This window comes from Falco naumanni, chromosome 8, assembly GCF_017639655.2.
Source record: "Falco naumanni isolate bFalNau1 chromosome 8, bFalNau1.pat, whole genome shotgun sequence".
In the NCBI taxonomy this organism is placed as follows: domain Eukaryota; kingdom Metazoa; phylum Chordata; class Aves; order Falconiformes; family Falconidae; genus Falco; species Falco naumanni.
The window spans coordinates 12,666,262-12,691,901 of NC_054061.1; the positions used below are offsets into that span (position 1 = coordinate 12,666,262).

At 44.7% G+C, this 25,640-nt stretch overlaps 1 protein-coding gene across 2 annotated transcripts in view; it reads left to right on the forward strand.

Moving 5' to 3' along the window:
- Positions 1-25,640, forward strand: part of HTR4 (5-hydroxytryptamine receptor 4) — a 154,868-nt gene that overhangs the window by 103,212 nt on the left and 26,016 nt on the right. The window lies entirely within an intron of this gene.

Sequence of the window (25,640 nt, forward strand, 5' to 3'; positions counted from 1 at the left end):
CCTTTGAGATGTACAAGCTCCTCAATACCTGAAGTATTTTTTCTTGCATTGCAAGGATAAATGTACGTGTATTTTCTTACTACTGATGTTAAACCATCTAAATCCTATAATCTGAAGACTAGTTTCACTATGAGCCTTCATATTTTGCAGGTGTTGTAATCAGAAGAATAGTCGTATCTTAACATGCAAGATTAGTAACTCCTGGCTGAGGGAACCTGTGACTGACACGTGTCAGAGTCCCAAATCTGAGCAGATTCCTCACCCTTTGTAAGGAACACTTTCATATTTTCTAATAGCTTTCACTATTAAGGTTTTTAAGTTCTGTTGCTTCTTTGAAAATGACTCTTTAATTTCTCCTGTTACATCCAGTCAATTCATTTACTAAAAATTCCTCTCTCTTGATGCTCTTATCCATGCCATCTTATACCCAAAGTCTACATAAGTAGTTAGTACAAAGCAAATTAATCACCTTCTGTTTTACAAATTCATATTTGAATTTAACCTGTGGCCAGCAGGGCCAGGGCAGTGCCCGACCCCTGTGCTCGGCACTGGTGAGGCCGCCCCTCCAACCCTGGGTTCGGGTTTGGGCCCCTCACGGCCAGAGGGACATGGAGGGGCTGGAGCGTGTCCAGAGCCGGGCACAGGGCTGGGGCACAAGTGCTGGGAGGGGTGGCGGGGGGAACCAGGGGGGTTAGTCTGGAGAGTAGGGGGCTCCAGGGGGACCTTATCGCTCCCCACAGCTGCCTGACAGGGGCTGTAGGCAGGGGGGGAGTCTGTCTCATCTTCCAAGCAACAAGACAAGAAGAAACAACCTCCAGTTGCACCAGGGGAGGTTTAGATTGGGTATTAGGAAAGTTTCTTCACCAAAAGGGTGGTCAAGCATTGGAACCTGCCCAGGGAGGCGGCTGAGTCACCATCCCTGGAGACATTTAAAAGACGGGTAGATGTGGCACTTAGGGACATGGTTTAGTGGTGGGCTTGGCAGTGCTGGGTTAACGGTTGGACTTGATGATCTTAAAGATCTTTTCCAGCCTAAATGAGTCTCAGATTCTATAAACTACTTCAAATTCATAACCTATGAACTTCCCAAGACATCACTGAAGCATAGAAAACGTTACTAGCACACTCCACATTAAATGTAATTAATTGCACTGTGCAATGCCAGGAGGAGGGGAGACTGGCCATAACCTGTGTGCAGCTAGAGTGAACTTTACTAGTAAAGTCTGCTATTTTGTATGCATTTAACTTTTTACAGACCAGAGGCAACAGGTGAGCAGGCACAGCATAATAGATCCAACTGTGAAGAGTATTTGAACTTTACCGATGTGCTAATCTGCATTAAAAGTCAGAGCTTTCCTGAGCAGCGCTACAAGGCTGTAACCGTGCCCTGGCAGGAGCCTGCTGCAGGGCTCCAGACCACCAGCAAAGAAGTTTGTGTGTGGACCAATTTGTTTGGACCAGTTTGTTTGGATGAGAAGAAATAATATCTTCTGGAAGCTGAAGAGCTCTGTGCTGGTTTCCCTGATGTCAATGGTAACTGATAAATCCACAGGGGGACTCAGCCATCACTGTCTGTAGAAAAAAGTACATTTTTTTCCTGAAAGATCATTCTGAGGGAGTGATAACATGTTTACATCTGGTCATAAAGAGGCAGGCTACTTCCTCCACAGATGTCATATACTTGGATCAAAATGAGCTTCAGCATTTTCTTGTTTATAAATTAACTCTCAAGCACAGAGCCATTCTGACCCTGGAGGAGAAATGGCGTAGGCACATTCAGATGCAGAACTGGCTGAAATTGCCTCAATCTCATACTTTCACTGCAGAAAATGGAATTTTTGAGAGAACAGCTCCAACAGTTTCCCCTTCTTCCTGCAGAATGGAAAGTTATCCTGTTAGTGAGGGAGGAGTTAACTAGCAGATGGACTAGCTGATATTTTTCCTTTTTTTCTTTTATCCATGAGGAAGACATGCTAGCTCTAAAAGAAGCTCAGTTTAGCTTTGTTTGCTTCCACATATAGCAGAATCAGGGACGCCTTCCACAGAGTCTTCAGATGGACTTTCTTTAATTCCAGCTGAAGACAGACACATTACAGGCACAGGTTTTGAAGCGAGTTTTGCACAACAGCTATCCTTAGGACACAGCTGAGCTGCATTTTTTTTTTTTCCTTGCTTGAACAGTATTGTGCTGGAAAGGAGAAACATTGCTGTGGCCCATCCTGCATTCTTCCTTTTCTCTGATCATAGAATGGGTTGGAAGGGATCTTAAAGATGGTCTAGTTCCCACCCCCTGCCATGGGCAGGGACACCTTCCACCAGGGCAGGTCACTCAGAGCCCCCTCCAGCCTGGCCCTGAGCATCCCAGGGATGGGGCATCCACAGCTGCTCTGGGCAGCCTCACCACCCTCACAGTGAAAAATTTCTTCCTAATACCTAATCTAAATCTACTCCCTTAGTTTAAAACCATTCCTCCTTGTCCTATCACTACAGGCCCTTGTAAAAACAGTCCTCATCTTTCTCATAAGCCCCCTTTAGACACTGGCAGGCCACTGTAAGGTCTCTCTGGATCCTTCTCCAGGCTGAACAACCCCAACTCTCTCAGCCTGTCTGCACAGGAGAGGTGCTCCGGCCCTCTGAGCATCCTCCTGGCCTCCTCTGGACTTGCTCCAACAGGTCCATGTCCTTGTGCTGGGGGCCCCAGAGCTGCACACAGCACTGCAGGTGGGGTCTAACAAGAGCAGAGTAGGGGGAGAATCACCTTTAACCTGCTGGCCACACTGCTTTCCATGCAGCTTTCCCTCATAAAAGTCAAAATAACCATCTTGCTTTGTTAAACCTTTCTTGGCAGTGACTGAGCCAGTCATTTCAAAGTTAATTGTGTCCCTCAAGGAAGTGTGTTGATTCTATCTGACACTTGTTAAGTGTCACTGTCACTAACAGTCTTTGAAGAGATGCTCCTGCAGACTTAACAGGAGGGATGTTAATTAGGCTGCTGATTTGTGTTATTCCATAGGCCCATCAAACAGTATGTCAGTCAGTAACTGAAGATGCACATGGTACTAAAGAGCATTTAGCTTTTTCTGTAAGTGCTATATTACCAGGAAGAATGGTATGTCTGAGCCAGTATTTGTTAGGTGGTGTTGTAGAAGCCATTGCTGCCTGCAGCAGCCTCCTTACTGACATCAATTGCACCAGCGCAGTGAGGACACACTCTGAGACACATGCAGGCAGTTGGATCACCTGCAAATGCTGCTACCTTTACTGTGAATCCAAGTGCAACTGGATGCATTTGCTTTCAAGATCATTAACTTTGGCCTCGTTCAGAAAGGTGCTCTTCCAGGTCAGTTGTTGATCCTTTTGAAGCTAATAAGAGGATTTGTTAGTGAGTTGGTTCGGTCCCAGGAGGCTTCAGTGTTGCAAAGGACCACTGACCCAATGGTCACTAACCAAGCATTAGCTTGTCTACCTGGAAAGAGGCAGGTAATCATGTGGCCCATAGCATCAGCTAAGCATTGGCATGGCATTTGGAAGGACATCAGCATGCACTTTGCACTCCCCTGGAAGAAGGTAGGGCAAAATAGCTTGGGAAGCAGTGCTGTAAAGAAAAGTCCTTTCTAGACTGCATTCCAAATCATCCAACACAAATATGCAAACATTAGACTGAATTTAGCTCATCTTCATGTACCTCCACTTGTATGAAGGGAAAAACAAAAAGGTAGTTCACATCTACTTACATCCCATCATATTTTTTCTCCATTTTTATGCTTTGTTTTGGTATTATGTCACACATTATATAATCCTCACAGGAGGATGATACTGCCTTGAAATCCTTACCTCTCTCAGAATGAAGTATAGAAATTCCTTTAGCCTCAAAGTCTCCAAAGGTCCGAGTCCTGTCCTCGCAGCACTTTTTCCACCACCGAAGTGAAGCCACCTCTGGAAAGATGTGTAGCAACTGTTTAAGTGCAAACTAGAGTAATATGCCTTTTTTTTAAAAAAAAAAAGTGAAGGAAGCATTATGGATGTGTCACTTTGGAAGGATGCAGTGTTGCTGCATGAAACAGAGCATAGCCAAACAGGCTAACTTGAGTATTAGTACTGAAGGAAAGAAAAATCAAGAAGCCAGTCAAGTCTTATGTTAATATTATGTATGAATAATTTTATAATTGATTGATCTGTCATCTGCCTGGTAGTGCACAGACAGTAACAGTTTACATTAATATATTAAAGGCACATATAATTTTTTTCAGTGAGATTCATGCCCTATGGTGCTTTTTTTGACAAGTTTTTATAGCACTGTAGTTCGTATTTATTAGCAATGAAAGCACTTTATAACACTTTGATACAATATTTGAGACAAGAACTGCACAAAGCAACTACTTCATAGGCGAGGAGCAATTATGAATGACACTTCAAGAAGCGTTACCAAGAGATCTTCAAAGAGCTCAGCTTCATACCATCAACAACACAGCACCCGGCAATGGCATAGGGCTGTCAGCACAGAAGATGGGAACATTTGTTGAGCTCCACCCCAGCACAGGAGTGTCACAGCCACCTCCCCACCCAGGAGATGCACCTTCTGCAGTGCCTCAGCATCCCTGGAGCTCCATCCTTAGACACAGCCCTGTGAAAAAACAGCTCAAAGAACTTAGGGGAGCGATGCACTTCAGTTACACACCATTTCTTTTTCTGTTTTTGAAAGAATCTTTGTTCTTAATAAATTTTAAAACAAGACCATGAAAATCCTTTAAAATAAGCTGTAGGCTAAATTAATTTCCTTAAAAATCTCTTTCCTCTATGCGTGGGTTCACATGGGTTTGCCTTGGAAAATTCAGCTGTAAAATGGCATGTGCTTACCTTGGGATTTTTATTGTCAGCTTAATTAATGGTTGAGCAGTACAGACTGCTGTGCTCTTCTGGAGCCGTTCTACCTCACACACACATCTTGTTTGAAGTCAGCAGGCACATGCACGTGCACACACACAGAGAGTTTTACAAGCAAATATTTCCGAGCACCCCAGACTCAACAAAAGGGCTTTGATTTTCAGCAGTGCTTCTGTTGGCTTCTAGTACAGACCCGAGTGCTGAGCATTTCAGAGGCAACTAGATCCTCATGATCTGCAAAATCCATATATGCCTTTAAGTAAAAACAAACAAACGTGTATTAGGAAGCAGCAGGGAGGTAGCTGGACAGACTAGTCTTTGGAATATTGCTCAAAAACATCAGACTTGTATTAAGGGACAACTCTAAATTATACTCCCGTGACTTAAGGAAAGCCATCTACTTCAGATGACTTTTCAGATGCCTGAAATCTGGTTTCCTCACCAATCCAAGTTCTCAGCTGTTGTTGCCACAGTTTTTGTCAAACTATGACACAGATGACAAGCTCAGAGAGACATTCCTTGTGGTTAAATTAGCCTTACAACGCTTTCCTGCCCAATCACAACAATAATTTTCAGCTGCTGATGTCATTTCCACTGATGCTACTTAACACCACTACTGCAGCCTCCTAAGCCAATTCAGTGGCTTTTAGGGGAGGAGAAACAGGCCAGTCGAGCAAAATCCAAGTGTCTGGTTGTCAGAAACAAGTCTCTTCTGCAGAGGCAGGTAGAGGTCTGAGATAGTAGCTACAAGCCTGCTGTTACCTGCAGTGGGTAGTCCCACCACCCCAGTTACAGGCCTAAACTGGGATGTCCCTCTTGCTCCAGAGAACTCAGTGAAGACAGACAAGCTCATCCAGGGAGGAAACCCAGAGTACCAAATGCCTGAATGAGGCTCCGTAGCTATTCCACCTCGGCAATCAGGCATATCACACAGGTGTTGCAAAGCCTTCCCCCCCAAACCCCCTTTTTAAGTCAGCAGAAGGAGAATAAAATCCTGATCGAAAGATCATGCAACTCCTGGTATGACACTCTTAAAATACTTGACAGTTGCAGAAGTGTAAGGGTATTGTTGGACTAAAAGGAGCTGTTATTAAACTGAAGATGTAAGCAAACGCAGAAAATAAGCCTGGTCTGCTAATGGTTTGTGCAAACCTTTTCCTTCTTCTCAGTTTGCCCTGATGTGTAATTCTTTTCCTCATCATTCAGTGGAGCTGCTAAGTCACTTGTGGTTTACACTAACCTCTGCGCCTTCCACGGTTTCTGAATGCTTCTTCAAACCTGCAGAGTACTGACTGTTTCTTTACTTGTTTCTTTTCTGTTTGGCAAATAGCTCTGACTGCACACTGCTGTTCCCATACATACTCCTTTATTTCACATTGGGTTTTCTTTTTTTATAATTGTTGCAGCATAAAGTCTTGATCTGCTGCACCTCAGAAAAATAAAGGCTGCAGCTGATGCTCACATTTTTAAATAAGTATAGGATAAAACCTCACCTTCTTATCCCATGACTTTCTGCTCAGGTTCTTGGAAGCTTACCTGGAATGACCTGAATATACAGGTAGAGATAATCCCCCAAGGCTGAAAAGGCAAATTTATGTAGCCTTCATGCCACTACAGCTATATTTCAGCTCCTTGCTTCTCTTAATTCCCCAAAACTCCCTTTCTGGGCAGGTGTTGGAGGATCAGAGTCCCCTTTTCTGATTCCCATAAGTTGTTTGTAAGTGGGGGGTCTGTAAGGGGAAGGGACAGGTCTGCAGGGGATGAGACTTGTAAGCAAGGACAGGCAGCTGAGCACCCCATGGGTCAGGAGGGAAAAAGGTTCTCTTCAGTCCACAAATGAAGAAATCAAAACTATATCAAGTAGAAATAAAATGACCTGTTTGACATGGTGTGGTCACAGGTTGCGCTGTAGCCCATTCTGATGTGCCCAGATCAGGAACATGGAAAAAAAAAATAATCAGAAAATTTAGGGGGAATGAAGCACAAAAGGAACTGAAGTAGCTGAAAGCCTGCCTTACAGTGAGAAATTCACAGATGATCTCTTACCTGGTGCTTAGAGGAGAAGCTGGACAATCAAAGACAACCTTTAGTATAAAAGCCAGTGAGAAGAAGACCCTGTGACTGAGAGCTGAAACTAGAACATTTGTATTGAAAATAAAGTGCAGATTTCCAACAGTGAGGGTAGTTATTCAACAAAGTCATCAACTGTAGTGTGGCTTTTCTTTTGGTTACATCTTAAGAAGCTGAAGATTTCCCCCGCGAGGTTACAACTGGTTGAAACATTTAGCAAAGTCCTACACTGTGCACAGGGAATAGGGTGGGTTGTTATCCCTAGGGCAGCCCAGGTGAAGAAAACAGTGACATCAAAATTGACATCAGAATCTACAGCAGGGACCAGGGCCTGCCTGCAAACCTCCAGGCACCTCGCCAATTGGGAAAAACCCCAAACAAATCCCTCAAATCCCAGGAAATCCCCTTTTATGAAATGATCTAAGAAGCTCTCAACATCTCCACATCAGAACTGCTGCTGTTTATATAGGAAATTTTCCTGCTCCATTTGCACTTCGTCAGGTCCTTGTCAGCTGGTCAGGAGAAAAGTGCCAGACTAGGAATGGGAGTTACAGCTGTTCGGTGCATCAAGCAGCGCTGGTAATTATCAGTTACACTTCAGAGGGCTGGTGAGGGACCAGTAGTACCTTGTTCACAGCTAACAGCAGCATATTTTAAAGTTAGTACCAGGTGCTGGCTAGCAGCCAGGTATAGTTATAACTTTACTAAAAATTAAATAGTAACTGCTGTATGCCTGCACTGCAGTCTGACAAGATCAAGGAGCTCAAATATTACTCCCCTGTTTGCACTTGAAAAAGCGGACCGACATTTCCAGCATGCTAGAGCTGCCAAAAGGCTCGAGGATCACCAGCCAGGGATTTATGGCAGGTCTGCATTGCCTCCATAAATCAAATTTCTTAGCAGTAAACGTGTCAGTTATCATGAGTAGGTATTAAGGGACCTAGTCACTACTCCCTTGACTTTTAAGAGATACAGGTGGCTTCCTTAATAGAGGATACTCATTCAGGCCAAACGGGCTAGCAGTACTCATGAAATTAGCAGGAGGAAGACAATATGTAGCTAACAAATCTGCTCGTAGAACAGTAAGGAAATGCTTTTGGAAAGTGGCCTCAGCAGAGGCCTAAAATCGTATCAGAGACAAGAAAGGATATTCTTGAAAAACTGAAGGATTTCCAAAAGCGTTTATGGAAAAAGAAACCCACCTGATGGCTCATGCAGGTCTAAGCCAGTTACCACCAGTACTGTAAGTGGTAGTAGGGGAGGTTTGGATACGTAGCTCTAACTTTGACACTAGTGGAATATAACTTCTTGGTGTTTAATGTCGGGCTAGCAGGAAAGCCTTTTCCTATTAACTGTCTCTGTTTTTTCCTTTCTCCCCTTACTACCTCATTGTTTCTGTCTTTCCTCCTTTCCGCACTAAAAGTGGCTGTTCCTCTGTCTCCAAGCTGCTCCTGCTCTTCTGCAGTAGACCAGCTCCTGTCTAACCATGAACATGCTCTGTAAGTCCTTTCTTTTATTACTGCTGCTCTGTGTGTGTGTCTGTTCAGTGTTTATTTTAACACAACGTAAAGCCTCATTTGATGTAGAGCTTAAGATTTGTGGGGTAGAGGCAGAAAGCCCGGCTGAATGGGGATGGTGTCACCCCAGGACACTGGAGGTGGCTGCTGGCTGCCCGAGCCTGTGCACAGCGTGCAGGAGTGCTGCCTGTCGGTGATGGTTGTTCTCCCTCCAAGGACTGTTACAATAGTGAAGGGTCTACCAGTAGGTACCACACCAAAGAGCGGAACAAGGTGCAAAGGGCAGTTAACAAGCTAGGATTAATTTCACATTAGAGCTGGACCACACCATATATCACAGACTCTGCTCAGGACAGAAGAGCTCTATGTGGCCCTTGGCTGGACCAAGCCTGACCGATGCATAAAGTATGCAGATCTTTTAATAATTCCCAGAGTTTTGATACAGACATGAGAGGCTGTTATAATGATGTGGAAAAGTCTAGTACCTGTCTTAAGTCAGTTGAAACTTCTCTGAGGCTTCCTCCTCCCTCAGATGGTGTGTAGGGTTCCAGCTGGGTTCCTGCCACAGTGGACAAGCATCGTGGGAATGCTCCAGGGGCCAGGCGCTTCCAGACACACAGCTCCAGTTAGCTCAACATTAATTTAAAAAAAAGGAAAAAAAAAAAGAGGGTATAAGTGGGAAAATTACTTCCTGCTCATGTTTCTGTAAAGAGGGTAGGGAAAAGGATCAGAACTCATTTCAGGACTAAGAAAGTCCTGGTGGTCAATGATAATCTCCCTACCTTGAAACTAGTATGACAAGTCACAAGAACTGATACTCGACCAGCCTTTTGTGTCTTCCATCAGGAGACACACAGAATATACCTGGCCCTTCAGTGTCCCACCCCCACAACTGCTCCAGCATCTCAATGTTACCGATCCCTCCCACCTGCTCTCCAGACCATGCTCTCTGCATCCAGCCAGTAAAGCTGCAAACCCTGGGGAGATCACACCTCCCAGTACCCACAGCACTTTCAATTATCCCGACAGATTTGTGGCAGGCAGGGCGTTTCTCTCTCTCTTTTTTTTCCCTTTCAATGCTTTTGTTTATTCCTCATCATGACACTCAGATATTGAGGAGAGGCAACAGATTTCAACAGTAGCTTTCAGACAGCAGAATTCAACATGGAGAACACAGCTTCTGTTTCTGCCATCTGTGACTTTCCGTAGCCAGGTTCCCTGGATAGGACACAGCATACGCAGAGTCAGAGCTGTGAGCAGGCTACAGTCTGCTCCCTGCATTGGCGCTCAACCTGCTTTTGAAGTTTTGCACTGCAGAACTCCCAGCCACTGATGGGGAACTGGCATCGTCCTTTCAAAGACTCTAAGAAACAAGGGACACTCCTCAGCAGCAAGAGGTTGCCAAAATGCCTGTTTGAAAGCAGCCAGTGAAAGCTGCTGATTTAAGGTAGGCTAACATGAAGTAGGGACCTCAGGCGCAGAAAGAGCATCCCTGGCTAAACAGAAAGTGAATGCTGAGCACTTCTCAGAGAGCACATTACCAGAAGAGAAGCCTCAGTAACTTCCAGCATCCTCCAGTTCCCGGCCATCACTCAAACCCAAAGGATTAGGAGGAGACTCTGGGGTGTTTCAGAGCTGGTTGGACTACCCCCTGGACACACTTGCAGGTGCAAAAGCACCCATGAAACAGAGCTCCTCAAAGGACATATCTTCTTACCCTTTGCAGTGTCCAGGGCAGGGAGAGCAGCCTCCCAGCATCCCCCCACACCATTCATCCCCAGCAGGCTCGGTTCCTGTGCCTGAGATGCCATGACAAGCAGCTCTGGCTTGCAGCAACATTCAGGTCCTTCCCCAGCCTCACAGCCACTGCAGCCATTTACAGATGGACAGGCAGAGAAGTGCTTACCCTGGAGAGAGGAGAGGCAAAGAGAAGCACTTGGAAGAGCCCAGGTACAAACTCCATAACTTCCAACCCCCAAAGTTGAAATAAATGTCAGTGAGAACAGGATTAGCACAACCCTCACTCCTTGTCATAGCTATAATACCTTTCCCTCACCTTTTCAATGCTCTCCAGGATAACCAAGCTGCTAATAGAGCTCCTTTAATCACTACTCCCACTCCAGCACCCAGAAGTGCTGCTCTCCCACCCTTGCTCTTTTATTTCCTCCTCTCCAACAAGGCACTTGGTGCTAATGAGGCTCCTTCGGCTTCCTGCTGCCCTCCTCATCACCCTGCTCAGCAGGGACAGCTGTGCCTGGTAACCCTCCCCTGGCCAGACTCTGTACACAGGCACCCTGCAGCCCCATTTCAGCTATCAGAAAGACACTGTTCTGCAGTATTGAAGGACACTAAACAGGCAACATCTCTGTTCAGGGAGAGCTCCATTGCCTGCGGGCTCTCTCACTGAGGATTATGATTTTGCAATTTGCTCCTTTACCTAAGCCACTGCCTAGGACCAGCTGGCTGTCTTCTTCAACTTATTTCTGAATGTCGCTTGATAAGCATGCAGGTAGTGCAAGTGCATTCTCAGGCCGTCAGACCCTTTCACCATGTCCTGTCGCCTTCTGCAAGGCCCCATGGCTCCTTCATGGGGGGGACATGAGCTGTGCTGGCCCACAGGGCAACAAGAGTGAGGTGGGGTGAAAGAAGGCTCGCACTCTGCTGGTCAGACTCCTTTGAGATTTTTTTTCAGAAGGAGGTGCAGAGGGCAGGTCATCCTGGTTCTTAGTTGCTGATGTGCTGTACTTATGCAGCCAGTGGCTTAGGAGGTGGCACTCCATCTTCCTTCTCCTAAGCAGGGTCATTAGTCACAGAAGTCAAGAAGTCATCGTGCACTGAGTGCATTTGTAAATACTTGTGCAGAATGGAAAATCCCCAACAGAAAACACGAGCAAGAATCAGTACCCAAAGGCAGTTACTAGTCCGGAGGTTGTGGGTCACTGGAGGATGGGGGAGAAATGAACTTGATTCTCTGGGAAAAAAGAAACCCGAAGGCTGAACTCTAAATCCCTTTCTGCTCACTAAGCTGCTGTCTGCGTTGCCAGCCTGTCTGAGCTGACAGGATGGTGCTGGAAAGCTGAGGCTCACTCAGACCGAAGTTAGGAGGTTCCTGCAGATTTTGCATGAGGCAGGTTCATAGCTCTTCTGGGTTCTTCACATTGAGGGATCTAAGGGCCTTTACTGCACGCTCATAATTAGATGGAGGTTGAACAGTGTTCAAAAGTCTGAATTTCAGCCTTAGATGTCCAAGGTGTTTGTTATTTCTTCAGTTCTTTGTGTCAGGTGTTTGTGAAATGACCTCATGTGAGTTTTTGTGTCTGCTTTCCTCCCTCTGGCAATTTCTCTAGTGTCATTTCCCATCGTATGGCCACATGCTCTTATCCCTACACAAACATTGCTCGGCATGTCCATCCCTGAATTGTCATCTGTCTTGGCTGCAGTTCTTCCAAAAAGGTCAGCTGAAGGGAGCAAACTGCCCAGGGAGGCTGTGGGGTCTCCTTCTCTGGGGACGTTCAAACCCCACCTGGACATGGGGTGCAACCTGCCCTAGGTGACCCTGCTTGAGCAGGGGGTCGGACTAGTTGACCTCCAGAGGTCCCTTCCAACCCCGACCAGTCTGTCAGTCTGTGATCTACAGTCTCCATGCTGCTATCTCTGCTTTACGGTGAAGTAATTAACTGCCTGGAACAATCCAAGCTAACCGAGGCGCTGCCAAATCCTGTGACCCACTAACACTTGAACATAACACCTCTCCACTTGCTCTGCTAGTCACAGAGAGGAAAATCTTGATTTTCTGTGGTATAGTCAATTGTATCTATGCTAAGCAGTTACAAAACCTTACCAATCTGGCCTGGTAGGATTTTACACTTTTCTGATCAAAGGGAAAAAATACCTCTCTAGAGATCAGGACAACAGCGAAAGTAACTGTTTTGGAAAGCAACAAGGAGCAAGGACAAAAAAAGCAAAATGCTGTTGGCACATGCTGGTTTATCCTTGTGTAAATCAGCACAGCCCATTGCCTCTTACACTGCTCTCCCTAACTAGCAGCAACGGGGCATCCGACCCCATAGCTTGGCAGGCTCCTTCACAGGCTGGATGATCTTAAAGGTCTTTTCCAACCTAAATTAATGTATGATTCTATGATTCTATCCTGGTTGTGAGATGTGCAGAGCTTTATTTCACAATCTGATGTTGATAAGACTAGTCCTTATTTATCACAGTCTTTAAAGTCACCACTACTTTGATTAGGGTCCACAAAAAAAAACAAACCTGCAGGCTGCCAAGGCTGAACCACATGATGCATTCAGAAGAGAATTTAGCTGTTCCAAAATATAGAATTGTGAAGAAATGAGAAGCCCTGGCAGGCTGCAATGATAGAGTTAGTTAAGAACAGTATTTTGATTGAGGCTGCCTCTCCGTTTAATGTGGATTACTCCATTTCTTTTGTTAAGAAGGTGGGTGACTCTGGCTCGGTGTTGGGGGTGAAAGATAATGAGAGGTTCACTTTGTGAATGAGAGCAGAGAGCTGGAGCATTGGGGCAAAATGAACCTGTACTACAATATTTTGGTACAAGTAATTGCTGTTAAACCCCCCCTTGTTTCTCCTTTGGGCACGAAGCTACACTTTATGGGATCTCCAAATGGAACTCAACAGAAATGGTCAAAGGGAGAAGTTTTCCAACAGATTCATTAAGCTGTTGCTGAGCTTTGATGATTACCTACAGAGCCAAAGCAACTCAAACACACTCCTACATTCCTGGTCCCCTACACAATTCTTTACAAAGTTTTCACAGCATACATTTCCTAAAATACTAAAGAAAGCAGATCCATAGCCCCTAAAAAATTGTAGTCGAAAAGGAGGGCTGACTGAGCTTCTGAACAATGATTTCATAAAACAATACAGCACCTTGCTTAAATGTATTCCCTTTATGGGCCAAGGAAATTCAAAGCATTGCCAAGTCTTTAAAATCAAATTACCACTTAGAAAATCCATGCTCAAACCTATGCAGATGTTTTCTCTGAGATAGTGTTGTCCTTTAGAGCCCTTTGTATTATAACATGAATAGAAAATGAAGTTGTCTATATTTCTGTAAGATAAATGGACTCCCTAAATGCTATTGTAGCCCTTGCATTAACCTTGTTCAAAAAGCCTAAGTTACTGATGATGCCACCCTGAATTGTTAAAGTGAAGGTAAACAATGTACTGGTGGGGCTGTGCTCTCTGGGTGAGGACGCCGAGCTTAGGGAGGGCAAGCAGCTGCTGCTAATGCAATGAATGAGGCCGTGGGGTCCTCTGGTCAGTCCCCAGGGCTGACGTAGGACCGGCCTCAGAGCTGTGCTGGAGCATCATGTCCATCCCAGCCGGCCTGAAAGCCCAAGCCAATACCCAGAGGGCTGTCCCAGCTGGCGAGCACTTTGGCTTTCCTCCACATGGCCATGGCACAGGGAGCCCTGTCAGAGCGTGGCAGAAGTCCTCGGGCCAACCCTATGAGCCACTGTCACCCCCTGATACGGATTGTATCAGCTCTGGGCCCGTTTAGCCTGGGCTAGAGATGGAACTGGGGGATAAAACTGCCTCTTGTTCTTGTGCTTCTCTTTTTGTCCTTGTTTCTGTCGCCCAGTTGATTGTGTCACTGTTGTTATTGATGAGATACCCAGTGAGGCTGCAGAAAAGTTATTTGAGATCCTGCTGGTTTGGGTTTTTTGTTTTGTTTTTTTTTTTTTCTTTTTTTCTGAGGCTTAAAAGCACCGAGAGGAAAGCTGTCAGCGCCCTCGTAGGAACACAGCTGATTTAAATGCTAGATATCGGAAAAAGTATTTTCAACTTGTAACACAAACCTTTTCCCACAACCGTCCTTGGAGACTGCAGGTAGGATGCCACTGCCAAGGAGAAGGAAAAGCTCCTTTTTCTCTTTCTTTCTACTTTAACAGTGCATTAGTGTGATAAGGATAATCTCTGGTGGGAGTTATGACTGTAGTCACACAACAGTGGTCTTGGAAAGATGTTTCAGCAACACAAATGAGGGACTGCAGAATTTTTCAAAGCATAAACCCTTCAATTTTGAAGACTGCTGTCAAAGAGCAAGTAGAAATACCCAGCCTAGAACTGGCTTCAAGCTGGAAAGGGCAATCATAATTATCAATGCTTCATTGCAAGCGGCGCACTGGGATTAATTGGAAAGTGGATATCTGGCAATTTGCTCGGTAGGTGCAGCACACACATCATGCCCTGTGAATGTCATGTGCTTGTTCTCCAGGAGAAATTAACATCCAATGCTGTGCAACATTTACTAACTGCTTCGGGAGGGGGGTGCAGTACACTTCCACCACAACGTCTTGACTTTAATCAAAAGCGAAGGAAAGAAAATATGCCACTTTATGGAAGGAATCAGGAGAGAGAGGAAGGCTTTCCCTTTTTTTTTCCTGTTAAACTGCAGGGTAAAAGAGGAAACTGCACGTGTGTGTGTGTGCACATGTGCTTGTCGCTGTATTCCACTTGACCACTGCACCAGCCTCCTTAGAATTCACACGGAATAGCGTGCAGGGGGCTGCTGCTTCCCCGACTGCCAACTGTAGCAACAGCAGCAGAAGACTGTGCAGCCAGCACCTCCTTGGCTTTTCCTCCAGACAACTACAACGGGAACTCCAAGGGTGCTTTTCATAAAGATGGCAGGGATTTCTCAACTGAAATCACGTCTCCATTCTCATTTATTTCAGCTAACGACCCAGGAGTTGCGCTGGTTTGGTGGACTTGGCAGTGTTAGGTTTACAGTTGGACTTGATGATCTTAAAGGTCTTTTCCAACCTAAATGATTCGGTGATTCTATGATTCTATGTGTTTTAGCAGGACACTTGAGCCCGTAGAAGAGCAGGGCACAGGATGGGTCCTGCTGCAGAGTCACGTCCTGGGGATGAGAGCCGCTGCACCATGGTGCAGATGGCAGCGCCATTTTCAGAGCTATAAACAGTATCATTGTCATAGCTCTTTGAATGGTACTGCCATATGTACCGGAAAACCAGCTTTTATGCTTGTAAGGGCCTTGGGCCAGCTGGATTTTGTCCCCCTTTGGATGAAGCCGATTCCTGAAGTATGAATGAAAGCTGCAGGCTGCTTTGGAGTAATTCCCCCTCAGTACTTATTTCTGAGTCTCCAAGGATCATCACATTCTCATCAGCCTCCTAATCCGCAAAACCCAAGTGTCCTGCACGTGGAGAGATTGCTGATGCACCTAAACCTCCCTGCTGGGTTCAAGAAGAAGCAGAAAGTTCACGGAGATTTTGATAGCAAACCAGTCAGGCTCTGCATGCTTTTCTTTAGCAAATATTGTACTTTAACGGTAAAGTGTATTTGACGGAGTGTATATCTCTGGGTGGGTGGGTGGGTGGATGGAGAGAAAGTGCTCGTCTTAAACCATCAGTGCTCAGGGGTTGCATACCTTGCCTGCTTGCCCGTGCAGCTCACGCTGTGGTCCCCTCCATTTGTATTGCTGAAGGAATGACAGCAATGAGCAGCAAAGAACGAAAAGTGTGACGGCAAAGGGTGCCACAGGTCACATTGACGAGCCGAGCAGAGCCCAGCGGAGCAGCAGCGTCAGGGCCACAGTGCCCCGGGAGCTCAGGGGCTACAGTCTGCTCAGGGGAGTCCCCTGCCTTTGCTCACCTTTGTCCTGGCTGCAAGAGTTTTGCTGTGATATTCATTTCTTTGCTGACCCAGCTTCTTTTTGGCAAAGAAAAGGGGGAGGTCAGCAGCTCTGGGCTCTGTCGAGAAAAGAAACTGGTATGGCCCTGTAAAGGTCCACAGGCAGGGGTAGGGAAGGAAATGTCCTGTTGCCCTGAAGCCACTGCAAACACTGGGATGCTTTTCCAGGAGCAGTGGTCCTTCATTGCACTGGTTCTGCTCCAGCACCAGTTCATGCTGGTGTCCCAGATTTCCCTGGATAATCAGTCCCTTCTGAGAGAGGGCTTGGGCCACAGACCATGGCTGGGGATGTGGAGAGGGGAGTAAATGTTTATGGAACAAGAGTGAACCTGTAAATCTCCTGGGCTGTGGCCAAGCCTTTCAACTGACACACGCCAAATATCTCTATTTAACGTCAGTCTGATTCCTACGTCAGAAGAACCTACAGAGATCTGAGCGCCATGGAACCAGGCAACGCTCTGATTCTGTGTATATAATATGAGCAATAGATTACGATGACTAACAAGTCCAGACATTTGTGACAAACATGCAGTTTACTTGGCCATCCGTTTAGAGACGTATTCTCAGAACTAATTATTTCTTTCAGTTTTTGGATTAAACTATTGTGCAAAACATCCCATCAAACAGAGAACATTATATGGTGTGTTACTGTAATTAAATAAAGAGATAACTGAGCTCAAGAGATGCCCACAACACTTAATTAAGACTAATTAAGCAACATGATTTACAGCTGGAGAAGATGAAACCGAGCAATTCAGAACTGGCTAGACAAAGCGGCTGTGACATGCTGAATTCATGAAGGCGCATACTGGGAACACGTTCAGTAATGCTGCCACGGCAGCCTCACCGCCCAAGTTTATTTAATGAGGTTGTGTTTAGCCCCTGGAACACACCCTTTGTTTTGGCCAAACACAGGGAAGCCTGTTGAACAGCTAGGAGTTCAGACCTTGGCAGTTGGAGACTCAGTAGCGCAGATAAAGCGCTGCCAAAATACATGGAAGACTTCCTAAAGCCTCTCTGAGACAGCAACTAGATTAGTGTGTTCTTAATTTCTCTGATCTTTTACTCTGATAGCAACACAGTTTTATCTGTGCAACAGAATTATCACACTCCAGGCACAGCAGCTGTATGAAATGGCTGGGAGAAATTAGCATTTGTTAGCTTATTCAGAATGAAAGGATAATTCTGGTAATCGGTGTCATCAGTTCTTACTGCAGGAGAGAAATCTTGCGTCGCCTCTCCCATAAAAAGAAAGCCAGAAGTTTAGTTGGTCTGGGACAAATTAAAAATAATAAAAAAAATAAAAGCAAGATAGAGATTTTTTTTTTTTTTCACAAGAACTGGGGAATCCCTGCCCAGAAATCCCCATTTAACTTACTACAAGTGTCACATGTTTTTGTGCCTCGGCTGCGATGTTCTCTTGCTATACATGTACTCAGGGCATGCCCATATCCCAGGCAGAAATCTGCATCTATTTTGGGGTCTCCCGATACATTTTTTTTCTCAGCTTCAGTTTTTGCAAACCTAATGCCTATATGCTAGATGATCTCAATAGATAGCCTCTCTCCATATTTTATTTCTCAGCCACGACAGCCTCATTTTTTAAAAATGGCTCTTTTGTTGAGCCATGCATCCTCCTAAATAGTCTGAGCTCTCAGTACTGCAATGTCCTGGGTTTGTGTCCTCGTGGCGTGCTCACAGCCAGTTTGGGAATTCCCACCAGAGTTAAGTGGCAGTATATTACCAAGCTGTGTAGCTGAAACCGTGTTTTTCAGACTGTTATTAATCGCTGTAAGATCTTGCTTAGTGCTTTTCAATCACTCCAGAGCTGTAAAGCTTAGCAAGAAAAACACTCTTTGCACCAATATAGTCAGCTGAAATAACTTTCATGTTGGTAACTGGATTGCTTTTTCAGGTGGTATATGAGGTGATGAGTCCACCTGGAGCCACCAGCTCTGTCAGCCTGTTTGAAAGTAATTTCCTGACTGCTCAGGGTCAGCACGATCACCGCCTGTGCTTGCTAAATAAGGCTTCTTTTCCAGGTAACCCATCCTAGAGTCCTCTGCTACACTGTTAGGGGAAACACTGAGAGGTTTGGCTGCAAGCTCAGTGTGGAGATCGTGATGTTGCAAAAGTAAATGGTCTGGGGTGAACCGAGGAGGTGAGCTGCCTGTTACGTGAATGACCGTGATCGAAAAAATTGCTTGTCGTTTTAGGGTGTCTGATCCTAAAAATCTTGTATTTCCCTGACATAATTGGTGTGGTTTTCCACTGAAAACTGTGAGTTTTGTGATCATCTGTCTCCTTCTAATCCTTCCCATCGCCATGCAAGTAATTACTGAGGCATCCTGGGGGCTGGTTGCTCCGTGGCTTCCAGAGGAAACAAGAAAGTCCAGGTTGGCTGGTTTGACAAGGTGGCAGGAGGAGCTGCTATCTATGGCCAGTGTCTTCAGCATCCCAAGTCCCTCACAGTCTTCTGCCTTTCCATGTCGGTGAATTGTAAGGGAGAGACAGCAGCGAGCTCTGAGGCTCTTTCATTTGTTTTACCCTTATTTTACCGCTGCGTACTCTGCCCAGAGGTTTCAAGTCAGCTCACCCAGCTGCAAGCTTAAGAGTCAACAAGACATACATCATGAAAATAGGTGTACTGACCTCTGTGACAGGTATATTCAGCTCTCGTCACGCTGTCTCTCAAACCCTCCAAGCCCCAAGGTCCCTTCTCTCTTGGCAGTTTAATTGCATTTATGTATTTTTGTTTAGAGAATAGTAGAACATAGAGAGGGATAGGCTGGGTGCATCTCCTCCTTCAGGTCAGCATTAGCACACGTAACTCTCTGCTCTGTATTTTATTAGTGTCTCTAAAACAGTACATATTCCCTTATTTTCTTGCTCTGTAGAGTAATAATGAGATTTTATTTTCTCTGTGTTAATCCTGTGTTCAAATCTAACCAAAATATTTCCTCCCCCCCTCTCTCACACTGCAATCACTTGCAGTCTCATGCCTCCCTTTCATCTTTCACACTAAAATAATAGGCTAGACTAGACTAATTTTCAATTGGAAGGGAAAATCTTCTGTCCTGTCCTGTTCTGTTCTTTTCTTTTCGTGTGAGCGGCCGGTGTAGAAACTCAGAGCTCTCAGGGCCACACCTCGCTTTGAAACAGGAACATTTCACCAGGAGCTCAGCGTTGATATTCTCAGTATCACAAGGGATGTTTGGAAACTTCTAGTTTCATTGCTCCGTATCGCTAAAATCACACTACTCAAATGTGCTCATAAGCCGAAGGTGTGGCAATGTCCTCCCCAGATAATACTGTTCTCAGGTATTAGTTTTAAGATAGCACAGTTCTGGATGGAAACCAGTGCCACAATTTAGACACCCAAAGGTAAATATTTGTTTTTGCTCACTTATAAATCACAAGTGATTACTAGCACAAGCAAAGGGCTTAGAGGCGCAGCGTGCAGAACCATACACTGTGGCCAAGTCAGAAATCTCTGCTCTAGAATAAATAATTTCACTTTTAAAAATAATTAGTACTGTCAGACCGTTCTAAGAAGTGCAAGCAAAGGATTTAGGATAAGCACTGACAAAATAATAAGTGTCTGCAAAGTCCAGCACACCTCTTCTTATTTCTCTTGTAAGGGCTAATACACCTTCACATTTTTAAGGAAACAGAAATGAGTTTACATTAAAAGAGGGCAAAACCTTGTTGCATTTTATACCTGTAGCAAGCATCATGCTAATCATGCAGGTGTGTGATCTTTTGCTAAATTATTGGGCAAAGTGCCTCTCAGACTGCCTCACTGTAACACCAAGAATTGTAGGTACAAATCTGGGTTTATTTCATAAGAGAATGGACCGGTGGTTGCTGTACTTGAGCCAGAACTTAAGTCAGTCACATTTGAAACTTGGGGGCTAAAAAGCAATTTTCTGTTCCATTTGCTACGTGTATCATTGCTTTGCTTTTCCTCAAGAAGGGCAACAAACATAAATCTGAGCAACATTTGTTTACCAAAGCAGAGGCTAAGGGGCAAAGATTTATAGACTCTGTCATCTCCTCTGAAGCAGAAAATACAGAGGCCCAGGAGCGACTGACGAAGGGGATATCACAACCTTCAGAAGTCTGAACTTGTTTGTTTCTTCCCTTTAAATCTGGAGCCAATGTATAAAGCAATGGATGGATAGGGTCTGCCAGTTTTGTGAGCCCTGATAGATACTCATATCTACAGAAGGACTAAAAGAAATCACAAAATAGCAAAAGTGGCCGGTGTTAACAGCAGGTATATGCAAATAAAGTACTTACAGACAGATACAAACACAGAGGCACGGAGGGTGGTGTTCCACCAGCTTATGCCGAGGCTCAGAAAAGCTGCAGTGCGGTGGGTTCAGTGATGCTTCTGAGCTGCTGTACAGCATAGGACTGGGGTGCTCTGAATGTCAGGTCCATGGGCTGAAGGGCTGGGGTAATTCTTAAGTAAGAGGTTAATTCTGTGCGAGGGGAAAGAAATCATCTCTGTGGTTAGCCTGGCTCAGGAAAAACAGCTCTGCCTGAAGGAATCAACCTCCAAGGCAGCACATGCAGATATTCTCACTGTGGCAGCAAAAAGTGCAAAAAGGCACAATCTGATCTCTCGGAAAAAGTTTAAGTCCTTATCTGAATGTTCCAGCATGTTTTCATAGCTACGTTTGACTGCCAGCACAGCGTTTTCTCTTGAAACATCCTCCTTCTGTCTGGCAATCCCTCGGGCAGTAGCAGCCTCCGAGGTGCCCTTAGTGACAAAGACAGGGCAGAGCAGAGCCAGGTAAGCAGGAGCCTTCAGGGAAAACGCTGCAAGGACATGGGACATGGACAAGGTCCCACCCTGGAAACCTGACCAATACAACCTCCTTGGCTCAGGCTGAAGGACCTAAACCAGCATAAACTGAGGAAAACCACAGATGGGGTTTTGCTTACTTTATGTCTGGTTTTGGTTTTACATTTTAAACATTCTTTGTTTAAATAAGATATTGATATTTCTTGTGCTGGGTAGACTATGAAGTAATTCCTTCAGTAAGCTAATAATCATCCTCATGTAGACACAAGTTCCATTTGTGGATCGAAGGGAGACTTTGCACCTGAGGTTTGCTGGGACCATCCACTCTTCTTCCCAGGCACCTGTGCTGGGGGCCCTGTGCGCTCTGAGCTACTTGTGCTGCGCAGAATGGGTGCACCTGCACAAAGAAGTGATGAGACTTTGAAAAAGCTGATCTTGCAGAACAGAATTTCCCACGAGATTTGGTGACTTTGGGCTTATCTGTTCCATCTGAAGCAAATCAGTCTCTGATTCTGAATCTGTAACGTGTTTAAAACTTGCAATGACTATTGCTGCAGCACCATTGACAAGTATATTTATGCCAATGACAAGTATATTTATGATCTGTCTTGACAGTTAGCATTCAGATTTAGGTACCACATACTGTTACGGTGATTCTCTGTCATTTGCAGGTGTAACTATGATATGTGACTTGAATGCCAATGAAAATATTTATTCCACAGACCCATTCCAACAAACTCCAGAGCTTCACATACGCTTAAAGGGCTCAAACTTGGCTGAGTCAATCCAAAGACTTAAGACTCATAAAAAACATTTTTGGATTGTTTTCTGCCAGCATTTCACTTTACATCAAGTAGAATAAATGCTTAGTTTGACATGAAGCTTAATTTCCCCATTTCCTCACCTTGTATTTCTGCAAGGAAACTGAAAACTTAATTGTGTCAGCAGGGGAAGGAGTATGACTTTATGAGCGATTATTGTGTACCTTTCTCCCAGCTGATTGCCAGATATTTTGACTGTACTAGTTACATCCTCCTATGATCAAAATCAATACATTGATCAACACAGCTTTTAAATGTCATGTTCCATTCTACAAGGCATTTGTGTAACAGAAGGTCTCAAAAGGGATGCCCTAGGGCTCCTTTCACTTTATGAAACCCAGCAGAGAATAAATATCTGCTTTGATTCTGCTCCCTAGTTTCTCAGATTTCCCTCAAACTCTCCAAATTAGAAAATGTTTGCAGCTATGCTTTGCTCTTCAGGTTTTTGCCTCTACTGACACTTGGAGAAGCATCCTTGGATGTAGTGTATTCAAATGGGCAGATTGAGCTTAACTTTTTTCTTTTGGACATCTTCAGAAGATGCAAGGTTCTGCTCGCTATGATGCTCAGACAAGAAAATTTTTTCCCTAGGTCTTTCTTGCACAGAGAAGCTCAGAGGGTGCCTGAGCCTGGGGGGGGGGGAGCCGTAGCTGACATCACTTGTGTGAGATCCTCGCTAGCAGATGTCCAGGAACTACTCCTGTTGAGATTGGAAATGCTGAAGTCACATAACAGGCTACCATCACAGGATGTTTGGGGATATAGCTAACAAAAAATGGGGACTTAGCAACCTCTGAATCATATTGAAATGAAGAAGCTGTCAAAGGCACCTCCTGTCCTCCCCAGCACACTCCTGAAGACGATCTAACCTAGCTGTGAAATAGCTCTTGGCAGGGGAGGCCGATGAGCAAAGGAAGCATCATCCTTCCTGGAGAACAGGGAAATGAAAACACAGCCACCAAGCAATATGTACTTATTGGCTTATTTTGGTGTCGGCTTTAGCCAAGCTAAAAACGAGGAGCAACTCTATGAAAGTGATGCAGGGAATTAATGTTTGCAAGTGGGGGACATATGGGAGGACACAGTAGGATGGGGAGCACGGAGGGTCGGCTGCTGCCCTCAGCGCACTGATGGAAGATGTGGTGTGCGTTCACCAAACCAAGGCTGTACAGAGAGGAACACGGAGATTTTACTCAAATTAAGCACCGACTTCCAATGTCACCATCTGTAGTATGACATTTAATCCTAATAAAATGCTTACAAAATAGGACTAGTTATGAGCACAGCTTAAAAGTTTGCCATGTTAATATTTTTCATAATACGACGTATAAACTTCTACAAATTCATACCCAGTGGGCTGTAAGAGAGAAACGGTCTGAAGTCAGGAGCGTGCTAGTAAACGCCTATCATAGAAATATTGATTGGAAAACCTTAAGGAAGAAGGAAAGAGGAGTGGCAACTCCCATTCAACACAACATGGTGAAAGGTGGTGTTTGCTGTCCGACCTGTCCTTCCCCAGGGCCAGGATGGATAGCTGAGAGAAGGCAGCAGCTACTGGAGCCGAAGAAGCTTTACATTAAGTTAGTAAGAGTTATACAACTTAACCTAAACCAACGTAGACACTATTTGAGATGTTAAAGGCACCAACATGGATCTTTATTATTAATTTTGATCTTAATACTGTTTTTTGGGTTTTAAATTTTGTGCCATGGTTCCATTACCAGAAAATACAAATTCCAGACCCTACCATTAGGTGCCTTAAGACGTGTCCAGCTTCACACCACCACTGTCAAGAATACCCAGAATTACCAGGATACAAAGCCATAGGCATTGCATGGGCATGTGTGTGAACTGGCCCTACAAAAGGCAGGAAAGCGTGGTACGTACCCTGGTGACCAGAAAACTTAGCAGCAGGCTGCAGTGTAGGAAGGAACATGAGTGAGCCCCAGATGCTGTGAGGGAGTTTGTGATAGTTTGCTATTCCGAAAGGAACTGAAACTAGTGACTGATATTAACAATGTGCATATGCTAGACTTCCATTATAAAGCACCTAATTCTTTATAGAAAGTTTTGTTTTGATACAAAGAAGTTTTGCTTTGTAGACACATGAAATGATGAAGAATTTTTTGCCAGAAGATTTCAACGAAGTGCAATTGTCAATTTTCACAGGATATTTTGCCGCAGCAAAGCCACCCGTTCCGCAGATAGCTGCAATTCTAACACTGCAGCACGTGCTTGAAGCCTGATGAGCAAAAGTCACTGGGGGCTCGTGGCTGCTGGGCTGCAATACAGTTGGAAGTTGTGGCGTCTCCATTGCACAAGGAAACAGCTCCAAATGTTTTTGCCACTATTTCATTCCACAGCTTTGACAAATGACTTGTGTTTTTTTCCTAGCAGATGAAAGATCTAATTATGCCAGTTGTGAGACCTCCATTTATAAAAAAAAACAACATTCATTATCTTCCATCTGAATATCCTTAATTGATCCTGCTTGTACTTTGGTGATTGAAACACCTTACTTAAAAAACAATGTCTATTATGAGCTATCCCATCTGTGGGTGGTTATAAACCACTCTTAATGTGATGCTGTGCATTTCTAATGTAAGTGAGCACTTCCAAGCACTCTCCTAATCATCAGATTTGGGCCTCTTATGAATGTTGTACTAATTATAGTGCAAAAATGAACTGTAGGCCAAAATCTGCAGGTAATTAGAGCATATAATGTAGTGCCAAGGCTAACATTAATGAGAGAGAAATGGGAATACAGAGTTAATGTAAGAAAAAGGGGGAAATGCCCACCTTCTGCAGCATGGCGTTGAATGGCCTCACTCATTTGCTTACTTATTTACCCTGGTGTTTATAATTAGCAAATAGATTTAGGTCACTGAAAACAAATGGCTCCTTTGCTGATTTTAAAGTTAGCTTAGTTTCTGTCCTCCAGTGCCCAAGTTTCTGTTTCTCTTGTGGAAACATCAACTATTATAACATGAACACACCGCAGATCTGTGACGGAAGAAGTCAGCATCTCTGGACTGACTCCATCATCATGGTTGCTATGTGGATCCCACGTTTTTCATCAGCAGGCATTGTCACATCTATGTTCATAATATCCAAAGTCCGTGGCCTTTTACTAAAGTTGAGCAGATCTTCCTGCAGTGGAAAAAAGGGAAACTTATAAATGTCATTCAGGTCAAGCAGCTGAAAGAGAAGTGTAAGGAGACTGGGAAAAGTGAAAACCTTAGGCTGGGACATCAGACAAGCATAATTCAGATGACTGTCAGCAAAGCTAGTCAATGCTGACATCTGTTAGCGCATGAAATAGTCTCTCGAGGGAGCCATGCAGAGGCACCCTTCCAATGGCCAAAATTAGGATGGATAAAGTAATGGCAACTGGTACAGCCCTGTATCAGCAGATATGAGGCTGATAATTTTTAAAGTGAGTTTCACTGTTTGAAATCTGCCATGTTTGACAGCTCTGGAAGGCACAGGCACCCGCTTGAGCATGAAATGGAAAATGCAGTCAGGCCACAGGAGCACAGGGGCAACAGCAACGAGATTTTATCAGCTCCCTGAGAAACAGAACCTTCATTCTCTGTTGAGCATTGCTGCTTGGGTCAGGCTGACAGCAGAGAACAACTTTGACAACAGTGACGGCATGTTTTGGGTATGTGGTTATTTGGTTTGTATCAGGTCTAGTTGAGCCCTGTTGGCTCATGTCTGAAAAGCCACCGAGCCACCAGCAGCTCAGTGATTCTGGCGCACAGAGGAGATCTGGTAACCATCTCCCAAAGTATTAACTTTCTCAATGGTGACACTGCTTAATGCTGAAAAAATTT